We start from the raw sequence: 15,068 nt of genomic DNA, 5'->3' as shown, positions 1-15,068 counted from the left end.
TAAATTTTCTGATGCAATACTTGATCTAGAACCCTGAAACAGCAGAGTTCCTTTCACCATATCTATGTCCTAATAAATGATGAGCCCTATAATAATTACTTGTATTGCACTTCTTGAACTAACTTGTCCTCCTCATCTTATCTGTAATGCCTCTGTTAGTTCAGAGCCAAAGGGAGAGATATCCTTTTTGGCTCAGAACTATCTATGTTTCTTTTAAGAAGCACTGGTAGTTCTGAGAAAAAAACATAAGAAAGTGAGAGAGTTAAGCCATTTTTTTTTTTTTTGGATAATTTCCATTTCATACTTGTCTCAAGGACAACTTCACATACTTATCTGAACCCACCATAATAGTCCAGGTTCACAGATTTTGCACTTTCAATCCTTCAGTGAACAATACTTTTGTGCAAACACCTCACTCCAAATCCATTCAAGTGCAATCTATCAGTCATACATGTATCAATCCTTGTGTCCACTGAATTCATCTCAACCATCTACAAACTACCTCATTCCTCCTGTGCAAACTACACACCAACTCTTTTGTAATCGCTGTTCTATCCTCAATTCATTCCTCTCATACCATGGTAAGATACAATTTTAACGCTCTCACTTTTCTTTTTTTTACTTCTTATGGTAACTCTTAATATCCTTTCTCATCCCACAAATCCCAACCGCAACTTTTTTAAATCATCATCCTTGCCAACACTATCACCCTCTTTCCATTTTAATATCTTCAACAACATCCTTAATTTTCATGCCAAGAAAACATGATTTTGTCCTCTCTTCATCTAGCACATCTCAGCAGTGTCCTTTCTTTCTAATCTCTGCTGCCACACACTTCTCCAATTGTTTGAGCTCACACTGTCCTGTTAAAAAGTGCCATTATTATTATTATGATTTTTTTTTAAATTTATCACACGCACAAGAACCTATAAGCACATCAGTGTCATGTGTGAGGAACGGAGAAGTGTTGAGAAAGAAGAAACCAACTGACATTCTTCTTAAAGAGCAGCAGGTTAAAATTGTTGGGAAACACATCATGGAGTAAACTGTTCCAGAGAACAGAAGCAGATGGAATAAATGAGGAAGAGGAGAAGCAGGTAAGATGTGTTTGCAGTTGTATTGTAGAGGAATGTTTGACAGTTGCTGCTCTTGTTTAAACAGGCCTAACAGCAAATGGAGGACTGATGTTTGCCAATTCACTGGAGCAGTGACCATGGAAGTGAATGTAGAAGAGAGATAGAGCTGAAACACTGCATTTGTGGGATAGAGATTAAAGTAAGCCTGTGAGTGCAGGGTCATCTATTAACTGAATTGCTCTCCTGTGGACAGCATCAAGAATTTTTAAAGAGGTTTTAGATGCAACACTCCATATGTGTGAACAGTAGTCTCAGGATGGAAGGATTTGGGATTTGCTGTATATAAGCTAGTGCCAAGAGAGATGAAGGTAAATGTCAGTCCAAGGAGAGATAGTTCATCCAGTCTGGTGATGTGTGTATTACTGAGGATATGGGAAGGTGATCGATTAAACTGAATCGAATTGATTAGATTGAACAAATGATTTATTGATAATAACAAACTTCTTTTGATTCAAAAGATTCATCGCAGGTGTTACTCAACCAGCAACGCATCATCAAACCTTAAATTCATTCCCAATTTTAGCATTCTCAATACATTCTGACACTGCATTTTGCTCACCCACCATTCTTTAAGTAAAAGTTTACTCCTTACTTCCTTCTTTCTCACACAATTTTCAGGAATAGCCTCTCATTTCCACCCAGCTCAAGGATATATAATCTCTTCTGTATTAATCCTGTAAAATTACCTCACCACTGCATCTCCTTTCTTCCTAATGATTGAACTCTCCAAGTTACATACTTCTTCAACCCTTCTCTCCATAATGAAACAAACTGGAAAAGTTGTTGAACCTTCCCTAGTTTCCATCATGTTAGAAACCAAGCAATCAGCAAACCATCTGCGATCTTCAGTGATTTTTGCAGGTGCATTCTACTTTATCTCTACATGTTAATGTTATCTTATCATAACTACAATGCCCCCGTCTAGTCTTTGCAGCACATGCAACGTGCTCTCTGAAATTTAGGTCTTTGATGCTCACCCCCCCCCCCCAGATACTGAATCTAATATCTCACCTGGAACACAGTTCCACCAATACAGAACACAATACCAAACTACAATACTTTGCTCACTAACTTTTTATTTAACACTTCCTGAATAGACTTCAAGAACACTTCAAATAAAAAGCATCACTGCTTATAACATTCATGAAAAGTTCTTCACATTTCTAGGGTACTTGATCAAGTTTGAAATAGAGACCTTCTCTATTTCAAACTCAAAGAGAAAGGTGATCAGCAATAACCTCACTCACAATCAGAATGGTAAGAAAGGCAAAATCACATTATTACAGGAAATCCCAAAGAGTTTTTTTTATTATGTGAAGAATATAAGGAAGAATGATTATGGAAGGATAATTTTATGACCTGCAGATGGTAGGGAAATGAAAAGCACAAAAAATAGTTGAATAACTGAGTGATCACTTTGAGAGGTGCATAAGAATGCAAAGACAGATGGGACTGATGTGAGAATAGAGGCAGATGAACTGCAAATAAAAGATATTTCAAAATCAGAGCGTGAATAGAGTAATGGGATTAGATGGAATATCAGCCCATGTGTTACAGAAAGTCCCCCTCCCCTTTTTATCAATGCCACACATGGAAGACTACAAACCTATACACAACAATGTGCATGTTCAAGCAATAGAGATAAAGAAGGAATCTAGTGGTGTTCCTGAAAGAACTGGGAAGGTCCTTTAACTGTATGAGGTTTGACAAGTCTGAAGCTGAAATGTGGATGAATGTTGAGAAGAAACTGAAATGGAGCAGTGTAAAAGAATTAGCAGTGTTCCTGATCAAGCTGTTTGATTTAAATCTCAGCTCTAGCATGGTCTCAAGGGAAAATAACTGAGCAGTATTTCTGGAGTGATGGTTAAGCAAAGAGAAAAATTGGTTAAGGATAGAATTTAGGACTGGATGGAGAGGACTAAAATAATCAATGGTGGAACAGCATGGCTTTGTGAAGGGGAAAGTCTTAATTCAGTAATTTGCTTTCTATTACAAAGTAACAGCTGAGTAATTCCATGCAGTATCTTGTCTGTCAGATATCTCTACAGTGTACAGATAAATCATGATACTGCACAACAATGGTATCTGACAGAATAAGATATTGCATGGAACTCCATTACATAACTGGAGCAAAGAGGGATGGATATGAAGCTGGTATTATGGATTAGAGTGATGGATACAATCCAGTAGAAGGCAAGAGACAGTATGCTGTAAAGCTCTGTACTTAGTCACTACTATTTAATTTATTCATTAATAATACAGAGAATGATTGTTGTTCATACTAATCAGCACAGCACAATGGTTAATAAAAGCATGTACAGATTCTTCACAGCATGATTTAAATTAGTTGACCGTATAAGAGGATACCAGTTACCAGTTCAATGTAACAAAGTGTAAAGTTATGCGCTTTGGAAAGAAAAGTTTACAAGCTGCAAGAAATTTCTGAGGCTATGGAATGGAAGGTTGAAGTTTGGAAGATATATTGCAAAATCAGGCAAAATATTTCAAAATATCACTTGTATGTTGGAAAACACAGCGAGAGGTAGAGATGAAGAAGTATTTAATACAGCCATATCTGGACTACTGTGCTTAAATTTGTCCATCTCTAAGTTTTATAGAAAGAAAACAGCATGAAGAAATAATTAAACACAAGTTTAATAGTTCTAATATTTTGTCTATATCAGAGCAGTATCATCTGGAATACAATATAAAAATTGTAATAACACACACACAAACTAGAAGATCTGCTAGTCTTGAAGAACATAAGAAATATATCCACTGCTACAACTATTCAGTCAAAAATAATCAGAAAGTGTCAAACTAGAAATGTAAAATCCTAAGAGGGGTGCCATGCTGGTAGCTAGCTTTGACTGTGGGGGTGAGAGGTCTAAGAATTACTGTTTCCCAACTCTTGGAAAGTTTCATACAACTATATTTAGATTTGAGGATTCATGTTATTGCTGTTTTCAAGAAAAGTCATTTTTGTATTTGCTGCTGTGAAACAAGGTGGTTTCTTCCCATTTGATTCTGTACAAGGTGCCCAAGGCATGGTCAGTTAGACCTGACTGACTTTAGCAGTGGATTTATTTCTTGTGTTCTTCAAGCCTAACATTACCAGATCTTCTAGTTTGATCATAATATGACAAGAGAGACCTTGTATATACTTGAAACAGAGAAGCGAGGCATTGATCCTTAGGAGAGCAGGATAAGGGTTGCCAGCTGTATATGAAGTTTAAAAGAATGGCAGAGATTACATTTCTTTAAAATTTTGGCTATCTCTTTACTATAATCTGTATGTTGAAAGGGATGAATGGTGGAAGGAATGATTATGTTGTTAATCTTTTTGGCATTGTAGAAAGTGAATAGGAAGATACACCAAAAAAAAAAGCATTCAGCTATGAGAAAAGACTGTTTGAAACAGAAGTTGAAGACTGTTAACAAGGGTTTTATGATACCATACCATACTACGCTATCTAACAATAATTGTCTGAACACTTTAGCAATTTACAATTGATACCAGCAGGTGAACCCTAATATCGAGTATGTCCACCTTTGGCTTTGATCACCTCCTGCACCCTTTGAGGGAGGTTTTCCTCCAATGTGCAGCACACATCAGGTGTAATTTGTCTCCATTCCTCCATCAAAGCAGCACTGAGTTCAGCAAGAGTTCGAGGACATGCTGCTCTGGATTTCAATTGCAGCTCCAATTCATCCCACAAGTGTTTGATGGGGTTGAGGTCAGGGGAATGGTATGAAGAGATGGGTGTTTAACATGCCACCAATGTGACAGCCCACGATGACACCTCTGAGTCACTGAGTTCACGTTGTGTTGCCATACCACCTGTATTCAACTGCTACGATGAAACTGCTTCCTAACATCTGTACACTGGTTTTTATGTTATTAACAAACCTGAAATGTTTCATAAGCTCAAATAACAGGGATGTGTGGACGATTATTGGTAGATAGTGCATATTGTTGGGGAGTGGATGGTGGTAGAGTGAGTGAGTGAGTGAGTGAGAGAGAGAGAGAGAGAGAGAGAGAGAGAGAGAGAGAGAGAGAGAGAGAGAGAGTGTGTGTATGTGTGTGTGTGTGTGTGTGTGTGTGTGTGTGTGTGTGTGTGTGTGTGTGTGTGTGTGTGTCTACCCATAGGAGTAGGTTTTTGTAATATTGGCAACAACATTTAGGCTAACATTCTAACATTTAGGCTCGTCTACTTAACTCGTAATTGTCAAAACGAGGCAGCACACACACTATTCTCCCATTGACACTTTTCCTCTTCACAATACCTAATAATGTTCTTAAATCTTTTCCTACCCGATTTATACTACCTCTCAAGTCATTCGTACCCACCATAACTATCATCTTGTCTGTTTCATGCCCTCTCTTTATTGCTAAAGCCACTCTTTCTATTGTCCCATCAGCCAAGCACTCCTCATGCATACCACTCTCCATACCCTTAATTATAGAATCACCATATATTTTACCACTCTTAACTTCATTCAAGTCCACACTCATGGCCTCATTCTCTACACTATTCAGCATGACTCTCCCAGCTTCATTACTCAACTCTCTATTACTTACCCCCCCACTCTCACTACATCTCATTTCTTCTAGGACTACATCTCATTTCTTCTAGGTGAAATGAGATGTAGTCCTAGAAATATAATAATAACATGAAATATAATACCCTCACATATATCCAAAGCATATCTGAAAAAACTGACAAAGTCTAAAAAAGATACAACCTTATAACCACATAAAGACCCTATAAAAAAATTGGCAATCCTTATTTTCCCCCTGCCTGCCAAAAAACCATCCACAGTCCCTATATCTTCCAGGTGCCTACCAGATTCCAAGTGATCCTATTATGACCAAACAGGCAAGACAGCCAACATCAAAATGGCCAAACACAGACTACACTGGTTCCACCACTACAGTCACTCAAGGCTTGCCAGTCACGGTATGGACATCCACCAGAAGATACTATGGAAACCTTACTCCACAGAAGTAAATTCAAATATGAAAGACCGTTTCCTGGAATCAGCCTCAACTAGAGTGCATGAACAAAAGTCGACTGAATGAACCAACCAATAATAAAAGGTATGACAGGAAAAATAGACGTATGAATGTGAACATGAACAAAATGAAGGATAGAGTGCTGTATGGAGACTCATTAGTATGAGGTGTGTTAGTAGAGGATTTGACAAAATCGTACCAACCTGGTGCGACCATAAAGGATGTAACTGAGTCTATTAGAGAGCAAAAGGAAAGGGTGAAAGAAATGATTGTTGTGGCAGGTATGAATGATTTGAAAGGAGATAAAATGGAAATGATAGAAGACCTGAATGAATTGTTTGAGGTAGCAAAAGAAAAGAGTGAAAGAGTTAGAATGATTAGTCTTTTGCCACGGTATGACAGTGAAATGTTTAAAAGGAGGGCCATAATTGCAAATGACTTTATGCGTGGGTTATATATGACGAGTGGTGTGGAATTTGTGGACATGTGGAGTGAGTTTGATGGGCGAAAGGATCTATATAAGATGGATGGCTTGCATTTGAATGGTTACAGTGTAAGAAGACTTGAGAAAGTGTTGAATGTAGTGGATGTACAAATTCAGGGAAACTAGATTTGTTAAGGGGGGGGGGGAGTAGATATACAGCCCTTAGGGAGGCAGTTGAATGTAAGAATGAATATAATATGCCTGAGCGAATAAGGACAACAAATCAGAGTGGGATAGTTAATATAAGGCATCAAGGTAGGGTTGGGGCTAATGGGGGTCTTAAATTCGTGTACACTAATACTAGGATTATTAGGAACAGGAAGAGTTTCTGGCCATGGTTGGCACTACCAGACCACAGGCTATTGGTATTAGTGAAACATGGCTGACTGTAGATGATATAGCTAGTGGGATTGAATGCGATGGGTATAGTGTGTTCAGGAATGACAGAGAGAATAAAATGGGGGGAGGAGTATTGTTGATGATAGCTGATGAGCTACAGCCAAGGAGAATAGAAGTTGAATTGCAGGATAGAGAAAAGAGCACATTTAAGGCCATTTGGTGTGAGATTGTGGCTAGCAGAACTAAATATACAATTGGGTGCTGCTATAGACCAGGTGATGGAAAAGATGGTGGTGACAGTATGCACAAGCAAATAGAAGAAATGAGTGGAAGGAGGGTGATTATTATGGGAGATTTCAACTATGGTCGCATTGATTGGAGTGAGGAGAGGACACACGGGAAGAAGGAATTGGATTTTATGCGGTTATTAAGGGATAACTATCTGCGACAGCATGTAATGGAAAATACTAGGGGTGTGAGAGTGCTTGACCTAGTAATTACATCTGAGGATTTGGCTGTAACAAATATGACCACATTGCCACCAATCGGTGAGAGTGATCATAGGGTCTTGACTTGGGAGGTGGCTAAAAGTGTAGAATTTTCAATTAAGGCAGGGTATATGTGGAATTATCGGGCTGGAAAGTATGACAAGCTTAGGAGTTTGATTGGTTCAGTGCCATGGCATGTACAACTGCAAGGACTAGAAGTTGATAGTGCATGGGAGGTAGTTAAGTGCTTCCATGAAGCAATGGCTGACTGTATACCTAGAGTCCGAATAATAAATCGAGTAGGGGTTAAATGGATGAATAACACCATTAGGCTTGAGCTGCAAAAAAATAAACAACTATGGAGGGAATTTAAGGAGAAAGGTGAACGGCAGGCACATGAACGGTATAAAGCGCAGGCCAGAAGGGTGACGAGTGTGGTAAGAAAAGCAAAAAAGGATTACGAAAGAACATTGGCCATGCAGGCTAAAGAGAATCCTAAACAGTTTTTTAGATATGTAGCAAGTAAAAGGAAAAATGTACATGGCAGAATGATTTTAAAGAATGCCGATGGTAGGGAGGTAACTGAATCAGTTGAGATAGTTGAGTTACTGAGTGAGCACTTTGCAAGAATATATCATCCAGGTGGTGACATTGCAGAAACGAATAAACCAGTAGATTATACGGGAATTGTGGTGAATGAAGTGGAGGTGAGTAGTCTATTGCATAACCTCAATGTCAATACATCTGTGGGATTGGATGGTATACCAGCTCGTGTAGTACGAGAAGCAGCTAAAGAATTGTCAGTACCCCTGACCATTTTGTTTAATTTGAGTCTCGGGTCTGGGTTAGTCCTGAGCGGGTGGAAGGAGGGGAAAATAGTTCCACTGCATAAAGGTGGTTCCAAGACTGCTGTTGTAAATTACCGACCGATTAGCATATCAGGAATCATTGTCAAGGTCTTAGAGAAATTAGTCAAGAAAATAATATAGGATTGGATAGATGAAAATGGGATATTGTATGGGGGACAACATGGTTTTGTGAAGGGTAGATCATGCCTCAGTAACTTGCTCACGTTTTATAACATAGTGACGGCTGAACTGGATAGGGGTAATGGGTTTACAGTGATACTACTGGACCTTGCCAAGGCCTTTGATAGGATACCACATGGAACCCTAATCAGTAAACTGGAGCAGATGGGGATAGATATAGGGTTGGTGAGATGGATAGGAGGGTGGTTGAAGGAGAGATACCAGAGAGTGGTTTATTCAGGAGTGGAGTCTAAAAGACGTCTTGTGACTAGTCGAGTGCCGCAGGGCTCTGTTCTTGGACCACTGCTTTTCAATTTCTTCATCAATGATATTGGAAAGGATTTGAGAGGAAGTGTTCACTTGTTTGCTGATGATGCAAAGTTGGGTAGAGCAATTGTGAGTGCACAGGATGAAATTTTACAGGATGATTTGGATAGTTTGGAGAACTGGAGAAATGTCAATTTAATGTGGCAAAGTGTAAGGTTATGCACTTCGGGGTGAAAAGAATAGCAGCAGTATGTCGCATTGGTGGAACCGTACTCCAGGAGATTGATGAGGCCAGGGATTTGGGAGTGTTGGTGGATAGGGAGTTGAAGTTTAGGGGGCACATTGCAAAAGTGACTAAAACAGCTCACCAAATCACTTGGCTTCTGAAAAATATTTTAACATGCAGAGACAAACAAGTTGTTGTTCCTCTGTATTGAGCCTTGATAAGACCCCATCTGGACTTCTGTGCCCAGTTATGGGCACCAGGGTTTCTTCGTGATGGGGAGGAAGTGGAGAGGGTCCAGAGACGAGTGACCAAAATGATAGCAGGTCTGTGGAATGAACATTATGAGAATAGGTTGAAGATTTGTGGGTTGCAGAAATTGGACGATAGGTGAAGGAGGGGTGATATGATTGAGACATTCAAATTACTGAAGGGTTTTTATAAGATTGATCCAGAAGATATTTTTGAAAATATGACTGGTGGTGGGAGGACTAGGGGGCCATGCATGGAAGCTGGGCAAGAGCGTGGTTGATAAGGGTGTTAGAGCTAGGTTTTTTACTTGGAGAGTGGTGAATGAGTGGAATAAGCTTCCAGAGTCTGTTGTGGGTGCTACGACCGTGAATGAGTTCAAGGCAAGGTATGATAGATACTGTGTGAATGTTGAATAGTTGTTCTTGACATGATGTTAGGGCCTCCCTCGATGAGTCTGTCGACTCCTTGGAGTTTCCCAGAACAATAATAATATTATAATAATAAAAATTGCTTCAAAGCTGGGAAGCACTGATCCTGAGAATTTCAGCCCAATAGGGGCACTATTTTTGGACTTTAGACTGATTTTTGTTGTTTCTACTTCAATCGTACTTATCCCAAGTAGCACCTGCGTGCACATAGTTTGTTCCCTGAAGATGTCAATTTGACTTTGCTGAATTGGAAGTATTAATTAAAAGTTTTTCTAATTAATATATTGTATACATTGTTAATTTCCTTAAATAATACTATTATGGATGACAATGTATAAGCCTTCCCACTAGAATGGATACTTGCTTCCTATAATGGTAGATTTGAAGGTCTGTGGGGTATAAGATTTAGTTAATAGATGCAAAACAGAGGATTTGAGAGAAACAAATTACTAAAGGGAATTTATAAGATGTGAAGCACAGGCAATTTTTCCATAGATGACAAGAAGTAAGAGAATAAGAAATTCACTCTCTGGAAGTGGTAGAAGGGTACAGTTAGCAAGGGTGTGAGAATTAAGTTTTTTTTGCTTTGATGGAATGGGTTGCACAGTCCCGATTGTTTTACCAGTGAGTGCATTTAAGAAGAAGTATGATTGCTATAACGTTTAGCATAGTTTCTTTTGATGAGTCTTGAGACTCGTCAGAAATGTCCACACAATAAGAGCATTGAGATATATACAACTGAAACATTACTATTTTGTAAAATATGTTACTTTACCGTTTAGTTAATGCAATGTTATTGTATACAATTTTCAGTGAACATGAGCGAGTTCCTAGTCGATCTATTTTTCTTTTTTTTTTCATTTCTTATTTAGAAGCAGTATTCCTTTTAATTAAAATAAGAGGTACATATATTAGCTTTTATTCCATTTTAGCTTCAGGTTATTTAAGCATATTTTAAATGATAATGTTTTTTTTGTTTTTTTTGCCAGAAGAATAAAATAGTTTTCGTTTTATTATTATTACTATTATTATTTACAGAATTATTAACAGATGTTGAGGTGCAGGATCACAAGCCCTATTTGGCTATATTAAGCTTTAATAAGCAAGTAAATGATAATAATAATAAAATTATTGGTTATTTATTATGGATTTTTATTTTTTAGAGGTACCTGTGGCATAGTATAATTATTAAAGGAACACGTAAGATCACAGTAATAACTTTTAATTAATAAGGTATAGATATTTCATACTAAAACTTGTAGTACATCTTCAATGTTACAAACAGTTATAGGAATGGAATACAGGTAACGAACATTCGGTGGATCACCTATTAAAATACATAGTCTTTTTTTTTTTTTTAGCTTAATAAACATGTAGTCCAATTACCGGAATCTTTCTTATGAAAATACATAGTTGTCTTGAGCTAGGAAATGATAGAAAATAATAATTAATTAATATTTAAGATAATTTTTTTAATGATTACATAAAATAAAAGTTCCCAGATCTTCGAGAGAGAGAGAGAGAGAGAGACAATCATTTCGATTTAAATTCGGTCGGTGTAAAATAGCTTCATAACTTTCTTTAAAAAGGCATTCAAATTTGAACCTGCATCTATGGAGGAGAATAGTTTTATCCCACTGGATATTATGGATAGTGTTAATACTGTGTTGTGCTAGAACAGACTTCTGAGGTTTGTTGTATTCAATATAATATTGATGTTCTTTAATTATTTTTTCCACAGAATGGCCAGTTTGTCCAAAATAAGAAACATCGCATTCACATGTTATTTGGTAAACACTAGCCAAAGATAGAGATGACAGTTTATCTTTTGTAGAAGGCAATAAGGAAAAAATTTTGTTGATAGGAATATACGTGGGAATCAAATAGTACTTTTTTAAAATTCTACCCATAGGTTCTGAGATTCCTGGAATGTAGGGGATTGGAACTCTGCAGACTGTTGAAGAAACCTTAGGTATTGGAACATAAGATTCAATTATCTGTTGGATTTAATTAGGGTGGTAATTATTCAATTCCATTAACTTATTAATGATTGAAAGTTCTTGTTGTAAGATTTCTGGAGAGGAGAAAACTTTATGTGCTCTATTAATTAGATATTTAAGAATGCCAAATTTTTGAGATGTGTGGTGAGCAGACTTTTTATGAATGTATCTGCCAGTAAATGTGGGCTTTCGAAAGACGCCTGTAGATAAGGTGCCAGAAGAAGTTCGAGTAAGGAGGATGTCCAAAAATGGTAAAGTACCACAATTCTTTTTCCATGGTGAATTGAATATGAGGGTGAAGGCTATTTATCTGTTGTAGAAAGGTGGAAAGTTCATCTTCAGTATGTGACCAAATGGCAAAATTATGTCGATTTTGTTTTTGCCATTTGGTCACATACTGAAGATGAACTTTCTACAACAGATAAATAGCCTTCACCCTCGTATCCAATTCATCATGGAAAAAGAAAATTCTGGTACTTTACCATTTTTGGACATCCTCCTTACTTGAACTTCTTCTGGTACCTTATCTACAAGCGTCTTTCGAAAGCCCACATTTATTTGACAGATACATTCATAAAAAGTCTGCTCACCACACATCTCAAAAATTTGGCATTCTTAAATATCTAATTAATAGAGCACATAAAGTTTTCTCCTCTCCAGAAATCTTACAACAAGAACTTTCAATCATTAATAAGTTAATGGAATTGAATAATTACCACCCTAATTAAATCCAACAGATAATTGAATCTTATGTTCCAATACCTAAGGTTTCTTCAACAGTCTGCAGAGTTCCAATCCCCTACATTCCAGGAATCTCAGAACCTATGGGTAGAATTTTAAAAAAGTACTATTTGATTCCCACGTATATTCCTACCAACAAAATTTTTTCCTTATTGCCTTCTACAAAAGATAAACTGTCATCTCTATCTTTGGCTAGTGTTTACCAAATAACATGTGAATGCGATGTTTCTTATTTTGGACAAACTGGCCATTCTGTGGAAAAAATAATTAAAGAACATCAATATTATATTGAATACAACAAACCTCAGAAGTCTGTTCTAGCACAACACAGTATCAACACTACCCATAATATCCAGTGGGATAAAGCTATTCTCCTCTATAGATGTAGGTTCAAATTTGAACGCTTTTTTAAAGAAGGTTGTGAAGCTATTTTACACCGACCGAATTTAAATCTCAATGATTGTCTCTCTCTCTCGAAGATCTGGGAGACTTTTATTTTACGTAATCATTAAAAAACCAATTATCTTAAATATTAATTAATTATTATTTTCTATCATTTCCTAGCTCGTGACAACCACGTATTTTAACAGGTGATCCACCGAATGTTTGTTACTTTTTGTAACAAACATTCGGTGTTACTTTTGTACTTCTTCAGTGTTACTTTTGTAACACTGAAGAAGAACTATTAGTTTTAGTATGAAAAATCTGTACCTTATTAATTAAAAGTTATTACTGTGGTCTTACGTGTTCCTTTAATAATTATTATGGATTTGGTCAAAGTGGATAGCCTATCCTCTCTCCAACCAGCAGGCAATGAATTCGAATCTGGTCATGGGTATGAATGCTTGTGATCGTCTTTAGGTAGGAAATGAATTTCACTATGCACTGTGAGATCATCGCCCTGCTTATTGGAGGCCTGAAGTTGCTTGAAAAAAGTTCCAAGTCTAGTGTGTATGGCAAGGTTTTTGAACTATGCAAAAAAATATATGTGTGTGTGTGTGTGTGTGTGTGTGTGTGTGAGGAACTTTTTCTAATCCTCTCTTCACCCAGTTCCTGAGTTAGACAAACTCTGGCATGAATAAAGTACGGTTTTCATCCTGTAAACCAGGAAAACCAAATTTAGAAACCATGCTACTTCAAACAATAAATATATTGTGTTCATGACCATGAGATGGCAGCACTAATTATATACAGCATCTTTTCACCAGATGCTGTATATAATTAGTGATAGTCTTGAGCATGTTATTTCTGATTGGCTACTGGTGGAGATTGAACTTCTCTTCAGTCTCTATAACAGCATTTCCCCAAATGCTGTTATAAAGCCTTGGTTAGAGTCGAGTATCATAAGTCTCGTATTCAGTGTAAAGCGAAGCACACACTATCGCCGCAGCAGGCTGTATCACATCGCAAAAATGCGACAGCGCCCACTACAGATGTGCCAGGCCACATCACATCGACCTTGCTAGTGACTGCACATTTCCTAGAATAGATACCTCCGTGCTTCACTCGCACTCGGAGGCGACGACAACCACGGGCAGTTGAGTCAACGGCAGCGTGAGCTGACCTTAATAGCATAATCCACATGCAAAGTGAAGAGCGCCTGATTTTCAAACATGTCTGAACTTGTCGCAGCATTTAAAACCATTCCAGGCTCATATTAATTTTGATCATTTTTCATTTCTCTCCACCAGACTCTGCAAATTACATCTTCTCAATCTTTCCTCATACTCAACATTCTAGAGGTCAGAAACCTCTGGAATGTTGAATATGAAACAATTATAACTCTGAAAAGGCCAGTTATAATTGTATAAGTCATCTTGATGTGAATAAGGCTATTCAACTAGATGGGATTTCACTTGTGTTGTGAAAAAAACGTGCTAAGGAACTGACACTTCCCTTGACTTGGTTGTTTAATGACAGTCTTGTGTCCCCAACAGTCCCTAATGAGTGGAAAGAGGTGCAGATTGTTCCACTGCATAAAGGTGGAAGCAAAACAGATGTTTCAAATTTCAGACTTTGCTTTTCTGGAAGGGTTGTTAAGGTTTGGGAGAGACTGGTCAGGAATAGAATACACGATAGGATAGATAACGAAAAGATTCTGTATAGAGGTCCATGGGTTTCTTAAAGGGAGTTCTTCTTTTACTAATTTACTTATATTTTATAAGATGACTACAGTTCTGAGTAGGGCTGATTCATATACAGTGATACTTCTGGATTTTGCGAAGGCCTTTGACAGGTTACCACATAATAAATTGGTGTATAGAGGAGCCATGTCTCTGAGGAGGAGAATTACTAGTGGAGTCCCACAGGGTTCTGTTCAAGGATCACTATTGTTTAATTTATTTGTTAATGATATTGTGAGAGGTTTGCAAGCTGATATTCAGTTGTTTGAAGATGTACTGCTGCATCAGAAGATTTGAATAAAATGTCTATGTGGATGGACTACTGGGATGTCATTTTAGCACCAGTAAATGTAAGGTTTTGCACTTTGGATCTCAAAAATGTAAAGCTGTATATCATATTAGAGGCATTGTATTACAGGAGATGGAGGAAGCAGGGAATCTTGATGGATAGAGAATTGATGTTCAAGGGACATATTGCAAAATTGATAAAAACAGCACAAAAGAAATGCCAACATACCAAGACACTGACAAGTAGAGATAAG

The 15,068-nt window shown here is 37.5% G+C and overlaps 1 protein-coding gene across 1 annotated transcript in view; it reads right to left on the bottom strand.

The window, feature by feature from the left end:
* The window catches only part of LOC150096826 (uncharacterized), an 84,617-nt gene that overhangs the window by 64,918 nt on the left and 4,631 nt on the right, over nucleotides 1-15,068 (bottom strand). The gene's annotated exons all lie outside the window — the stretch shown is intronic.

Source organism: Typopeltis vanoorti, chromosome 18, assembly GCF_054136105.1.
Source record: "Typopeltis vanoorti isolate ZY-2024b chromosome 18, IOZ_Tvanoo_1.0, whole genome shotgun sequence".
Lineage (NCBI taxonomy): Eukaryota > Metazoa > Arthropoda > Arachnida > Uropygi > Thelyphonidae > Typopeltis > Typopeltis vanoorti.
This window is presented reverse-complemented; position numbering and strand designations above follow the sequence as displayed.